A 7,132-nucleotide genomic window follows, 5' to 3' on the forward strand; every position below is an offset into this window, starting at 1 on the left:
AACATAAACTAGAGATTGTTCTGCACAAGCACATATGAAGGTGCCCCGTTGACAGATGTTTAGGCTGTGGTGCAAGAGACACCCTGCTAGTTACTTTATTTTACACAATGTGAGTTTATATGTACAATAAATTCCTAGAAGCAGAATAGCTGGATAAGGGTATGTTTCGCCCTGACTAATGGCACCATGTGAAATGGCTCAGTCATGTCCGACTCTTTGCGACCCCATGGACTGTAGCCTACCAGGCTCTTCCGTCCATGGGATTTTCCAGGCAAGAATACTGGAGTGCATTGCCATTTCCTTCTCCAGGAGATCTTCCTGACCCAGGGATTGAACCCAGTTCAGGGAAGTGGCACCATAGCAACCAGTTTTTCCCAATTTGGCCACTTATTTCTCTTGTGGTGTGTGAGTTGGAAAAACTAAGGCAGAGACACGAACAACCTCCCTACCCCATTCCTGGGAGAATCCAAAATTGGGCAAGGGATCTGTAAGCAGGAAGACATTCAGCTTCTCAGAATCAGAAAAATGCCCCAAGGATCCTGCCCATCTTGAGAAACAGGGGAAAAGGGGATGTAAGAAAATGGCAGCCCACTCCAGTATTCTTGTTTGGAGAATCCCATGGATGGAGGAGCCTGACAGGCTACAGTCTATTGGGTCGCAAAGAGTCAGACATGACTGAGCGGCTTCACTTTCTCTTTCTAGCCGCAAAAGAGAAAATCTAAAATAATGATCATTTCATATATGAAGGAGACAAGCCAGAGGACATCCAAAGGGTTCCATGTCAGCAAGAGAGACTGACGTTAGCTCCCACTGTGAACTTCCTGTCCAAGGCACAGTCCTGGCACTAGGCAGGGACAGTGGGTGACTCCCTACTCAGGGATCATTAAGCCAGGATTAAGGGTGGAGGCCTTGCCAGGCCTGCTGGGAGGCCGAAGGCTGGAACTGGTGACCCCTTAAACCACTATGTCGGGGCACAGCCTAGCCAAGGTGGAAAGGCGGAGAAGTGGATTAATTAAAGCAGGGCCCTTAACAGTCTTCAAAGCAACCCCATACTCAAGTGTTCAAGGAGGGAAAGCAAGGATTGAGTAGCTCATTTTGCTGATGAGAAAAGCAAAGCCCAGAGAGGTTAAGAAACTTGCCTGAGTCTTCACAGGTGAACCAGGGCTAGAATCCAAGCCTTCAGCCCCCAGGTCCAATGAGATGGCCTCCACTGTCCTGCCTCCGAGGCTGGAAGCTTCCCAAGAGAGGACCCAGGCTTTGGTTCCTCTACCCACCTCCCCAGGCCCACTGTAGCCTCACTCCTCCAAGCCTGCCTCCCCACCACACCCCAACTACATGGCCCCAGAACCGGGCTGAGATGGCTGAAAGAGGTTGCAAACCCCTCTCCTGTCTAACAAGTGAGCCGGGAGAGGAAGAAGGAGGTGGGAACAGGTCCCAAGCTCCCATCTCACTCATCCTCGCCCGTCTCCGTCTCAGACTCTCGTGATAGGGAAGTAGGCCAGTTTGGAATATGTCACGGATATTTTCAACATCCCCATCTGTACTACACAGCTTCGCACCCAGCCAAGTGGGGTGGAGTCGGAGCCTTCCTGCCGGATGAAAGGTACACCTGCTACCTCTGGGGCTCAGAGCCCACGTGGGGGGTGGGGCAAGCACAGGAGGCCATGGAGGGCTCTGCGCCTATGTTCAGCTGCCTGGACAGGGGTAGGGGCGAAGGGAAATGGACAGGAGGCCAGTCATATCTGCCCTCCTCCCAGAGAGGCCAGAGCTGAACAGCTGTCACCCCTGGACTCCATCCCGCTGCCCCTGTGAACAGTATGTATGGCCAGCCCGGAGGTTGAGCAATTTCCTGCAGAGAAATGGGTCTGAAAGGCTTTATTAGAGAGAATTTATATTGGAGGTGGGCCTTGAAAGGAGAGCAGGACTTTACTGGGTGGAGAAGATGGAGGAGGGTGTTCTCAGCCGAGGGGCATGCTTGAGGTGGGAGATGGGGGGTAAGGAAGGCTGAGCAGGAATGGCAGCAAGAGAGACTGGATGGGGGTAGATTAACATTGGAGAAGGGGCTGTTAATGGTGAATGCCCAGATAAGAAGCTTGGGGTGCGCCCTGCATGTGACCATGAGGCTTTTAAGTGCCACGATTCAGAAAGAACCCATAGCAGCGGACAGGGAGGAGTCACCCAAGTCACACCCTGCTGGGGAGCAGGGAGTGAGTGAGCAAGCGAACATTCTCTTCAAACTGCCAGCCACCTAGAGCATGTCCTCTTCCTGTCAGCTGGCTGGGGGAGCAAACAAGATTGGGGAAGGGGAGACCAAAGTGAGAAATGAACTCTTTATAGAGCTGTTAGAGACTTGCCAGGTTAAAGGAGACAAGGTCAGGACAGAGGCTGCATTGGAGAGATTCTTCTGGAAGGTTGGTAGAGGGGATACCTGGACACTGTGTTTATTAATCACCTACTATGGGCACTTGCCGGAGAAGGCGATGGCACCCCACTCCAGTACTCTTGCCTGGAAAATCCCATGGATGGAGGAGCATGGAAGGCTGCAGTCCATGAGGTCGATAAGAGTCGGACACGACTGAGCGACTTCACTTTTGCTTTTCACTTTCATGCATTGGAGAAGGAAATGGCAACCCACTCCAGTGTTCTTGCCTGGAGAATCCCAGGGACAGGGGAGCCTGGTGGGCTGTCGTCTATGGGGTCGCACAGAGTCGGACACGACTGAAGTGACTTAGCAGCAGCAGCAGCATGGGCACTCGCAAGATGGCCTCATTTAATCCTCACAATAAACCCAAGAGGCTTTCCCCCTTTTTACTAATGTGGAAACTGAATTTAAATTTCAATAGGAAAGTATAAAGAAGTATAAGTCCCTTCCCTAAGGTCCCACAATGTATGCATGGGATAAGAATCCAGGTCTGTCCATTCCCCAAACCTGTCTCCTTTACCTTTCACCACCTCCCAGGAAAGAAGCAAGGCTCCCTCCCAAAGAAATGACTCAAGCCCCAGTCTTCAGCCCTCTCTCACTGTCTCCACCCTGGGCCAGGACTCTAGGACCCCACACCAATCCCATGAGATGAGCCACTTTCAGATGAGTAAACCAAGGCTCAGAGAAGTAAAGTGACTTGCCCAAGGACACAAAGCTAATTAGTGGCAGAGGCAGGATTTAAACCCAGATCTCTTCTCACACCTACTCACCTTTCTAAGCACTTAGCTTCTTTGTTCCCCAGTTTCCTCATCTGTAAAGTGAGGGAAGATTAGAGAGAGAGCACACATATATAAGCCAATTGGTACAGTGCCCAACAGTCCTTCAATGACCAAGAATGTTTTCTGAGCATCTGCGAGAAGCAGGACCCTCTTCTAGACGTTGGGAGGTGAGAGGAAAAGAAGCCAGCGTCTGCTGTCTTGAGGTGGATACGAAGGCAAGGATTGAGAGGGGAGTGAGCCATAGGCACAGAGGCCAGGCTCCATAATTGCTCCAAGTTCTTGGGCAGTTCTCTCTGGACTTCTCTGCTTGTGGATCTAGAAAACAGGAGGATCGCAGAGAGGAGACGCTTCACACAGAGTAACCAGCCATGAACTCTGTCACTGCAAGTCCCCTAGGTGAGCAGCCCTCGTCCACGGGCTGCGAGACCAGCAAAGCTCCGTCCTCCCCCGCCACACCGGCCTAGACTGCCCCCGTGGCCTGGATGGTCACTTTGCTTCCTGGTCCCTCTCCTCACAGGACGTGCAGCCCCCGCTCCTGGTCCTGTGGTGGATTCCACCCGGCTCCAGCCCAAAATGTGATGCTAGTATTTTAGAGGTTGTGACAGCTGGTGGTTCAGGGATGACCTTCAAGGCTCAGAAGCAGCACTGGGGAATGGGCCCCAGCTCTTTACTGCCAAGAGGTGAGGTGGATTCAGCCTGAGTCAGGGGTGGTTGGGCTTCTGGTCAAAATCAGGGAGTTCTTTGCAGGGAAACAGGGAAATTAGAGTCTAACCTAAGGAATATAACATAATCATAGTTGGGGCCATTCTTAAGCACTTAGGACACTATTTTATTTTATTTAATCCTCTGTGTATAAAGTCCTATTTTATTTATTAACAACAGTTGTTTTTTTTTTTTCATTTTTGGCCACAGCACATGGCTCGTGGGTTCTTAATTCCCCACCCAGGGATTGAACCCTGCCCTCTGCAATGGAAGGGTGGAGTCCCAACCTCTGGACTGCCAAGGAGTTCCCTAAAACCTTTCCATTTTAGAGCTGATAAAACTGAGGCTCAGAAAAGTGAAGTGAGCCCCTGAGGGAAACAAAAGACTCTGCTCTTCTCTGCTTTTAGCTGCTGGACAGCTGAGCTCAGCCCTGCTTTCCCTGGGCTCTGAGTCAGGGCTGGACTCCAATCTTCAGGTGTAACCAAAGGCAGGGGAGCTGGGACCCAAGAAGTAGGGGGAAAGTCTTGCCTCTCCCAGGGTATTGCTGGTCCTGTCACCCCTTCTTGGGGCAGCCACCCACTCAATCTCATCCCCAACCTCAGGGTCAGGAGGTAGGGCCAGGGTTGGAAGGTGAGATCAGGTCCTTCCCAGCTCCCCACTGCTGCTTCCATCACTCTGTCACTTTCTGTAAAAGCCCTGTGCCACCCTCTACCGTCTTCACTGGTGTTGTCTACCGACCTTGCCTTTTCAGTTTATTGAAGTCTTTTGGCGTCCCTCCCCCTAGTGCATCCTGGGTAACTCTAAAGTCCCAGCCTCTGCCTTCTACAACCTTCACATGTCTAGTCACTGTCTCCTCTGCCTACACCCTTGTTCACATCCTGGACATTTTCACCAACCTATAAGTGCTCACATTTTCCTCTCTGACCTCATTTCTCCTCCTTTTGTTCACTTATTCTTTGGACAACTGTTCTTCAACCCTCTGACAATTGACCCCGAGATGTTTTCCCCATCCATCAGCTCCCTTCTGTCTTCATTCTCTTCCTTTTTCAGCCCAGAGTCTCTGTTTTATAAGATCATCTAACTCTCTACCTTCAGTCTTTTGTGTTTACCTTTGCCTGACAAAGCCCTGGACTTCTGATTCAGGAAGGCTACGTGTGTTTACCACACCATCTTTAAAAATCTGTTTGAAAATGACAGAGAAAAAATATACTGGAGTTTTAAAGCACATTGCATTGTACTAATAGGAAGACTCAACAGAGAAGAAGAATCCAAGACCCCATAGAGGGAGCTACCCAAAGTGTGACTTTTCCTAACAGGACCTCAGATTTCCTGCTAACATCAAGAACAAAGCAAAGATGTTACTCCCATTATCACAATTCAGTGTTCTGGAAAGTTCTAGCCAGTGTGCTAAGGCAAGGGGGGAAAAGCATCTAGAATTGAAAGGAAGGCTTAAAACTGTCTTTATGTGAAGACAGTGTGAATGTCCATGTACAAAATCTGATGGAACCTAAAAAAATAGATACTAGAACTAACAGATGAGTTTAGCAAGACTGTGAGATGGGGCTTCCCAGGAGGCGCTAGTGGTAAAGAATCCACCTGCCAATGCGGGGGACATAAGAGACTCGGGTTCCATCCCTGGGTCGGGAAGAGCCCCTGGAGGAGGGCATGGCAACCCACTCCAGTATTCTTGCCTGGAGAATCCCATGGACAGAGGAGGCTTTGGGGGCTACAGTTCATAGGGTCACAGAGAGTTGGACACAACTCAAGCAACTTAGCACACATGCATGTGAGGTGTAAGACCAATCTACAAAATCAATAGTCTAGCAATGCTACAGTCTAGCAACAAACATGTGGAAATTGCGATTAAAAAAAAAAAAAACCAGGACTTCCCTGGTGGTTCAGTGGTTAAGACTTCATGCTTTCACTGTAGGGTGTGTGGGGTCAATCCCTGGTGGGGGACCTAACATCCTGAATGCCATGTGATGCAGCCAAAAAATAATAATAATAAAAATTTTTAAATTAAAAAAATATGTACAGTAGCAACAAAAAATATGAACTACTTAGAGATAAGTTTCACAAAGGATGCATAAGACCTGTACACTGAAAACTACAAAACACTTGTTTAGAAAAATCAAAAGAGACTCAATAAGATGGAGATATACCACGCTCATGGATCAGAAGACTTGATATTGTTAAAATATCAATTTTCCCCCAATTAGCCTATATATTCAATACAACCCCAGTCAAATTCCCAGCAGGATTTTTTTTAGAAACTGAAAAGCTGATTCTAAAATTCTTAGGGAAACACAAGGGACTTAGAATAGACAAAGCAACCTTGAAAAGGAAAGGGGAGGGGAACATTGGAGAGCCCTTCCCCATGGCTGGCAGCAAGGAAGCCACAGTGCCTGGAGTTACTGTAAAAGAGGTGAACCAGCAGGAGTTCATCAGGGCTTTGGCAGCCTTTTTCCAGGAAGCTGAAAGTCCTTGGATGGGCGGACACCATCAAGATAGCCAAGCATAAAGACCTTACTAACCACAGTGAGAGCTGTGGAATGACTTCCATAGTGCTGCACCTCTATCTCTGGAGATGTGCAAGGTAGGTTCTATGACCAAGATCTATGGTGACATTAGAGAAGCCACATCACATCTAGCAGCTTCACTGGGGCTCCAAGAGTGTGGCCTGCCAATTCCTCCAAGCCCTGGAAGGGCTGAAAATGGTGGACAAAGAGCAAATGGGGGTTACAAGCTGGCACCTCAGAGATAGAGAGATATGGACAGAATGCCAGACAAGGCAGCTGCCAATGAGAAGCATTAGAACACATGCTTGGGGGCTTCCCTGGTGGCTCAGTGGTAGAGAATCCACCTGCCAATGCAGGAGACAGGGGTTCCATCCCTGATCAGGGAAGATCCCACATGCCTCAGAGCAACCAAGCCCATGGGCCATAACTGTTGATCCTGTGCTCTAGAGTCCGGGAGCCACAACTACTGAAGCCCATGTGCCCTAGAGCCCTTGCTTCACAACAAGAGAAGCCACTGCAGTGAGAAGGCTGCACGTCGTAACTAGAGAGTACCCCCCACTCACTGCTACCAGAGCAAAACCCAAGAAGCAACGAAGACCCAGCACAGCCAAAAATAAATAAATAAATTAAATAAAAAAACCATTTCCAGAACAAATGCCTCACTCAAAAAGAAAACAAGTTGGGACTTCCCTGGTAGTCCAGTGGTTAAG

At 49.1% G+C, this 7,132-nt stretch overlaps 1 pseudogene; it reads left to right on the plus strand.

Moving 5' to 3' along the window:
- Positions 1–6,280: 6,280 nt before the first annotated feature.
- LOC139177780 (small ribosomal subunit protein eS19 pseudogene) lies at positions 6,281–6,718 on the plus strand (annotated as a pseudogene).
- The last annotated feature ends 414 nt before the right edge of the window (positions 6,719–7,132 follow it).

The sequence above is a fragment of the Bos indicus genome, chromosome 19 (assembly GCF_029378745.1).
Source record: "Bos indicus isolate NIAB-ARS_2022 breed Sahiwal x Tharparkar chromosome 19, NIAB-ARS_B.indTharparkar_mat_pri_1.0, whole genome shotgun sequence".
Lineage (NCBI taxonomy): Eukaryota > Metazoa > Chordata > Mammalia > Artiodactyla > Bovidae > Bos > Bos indicus.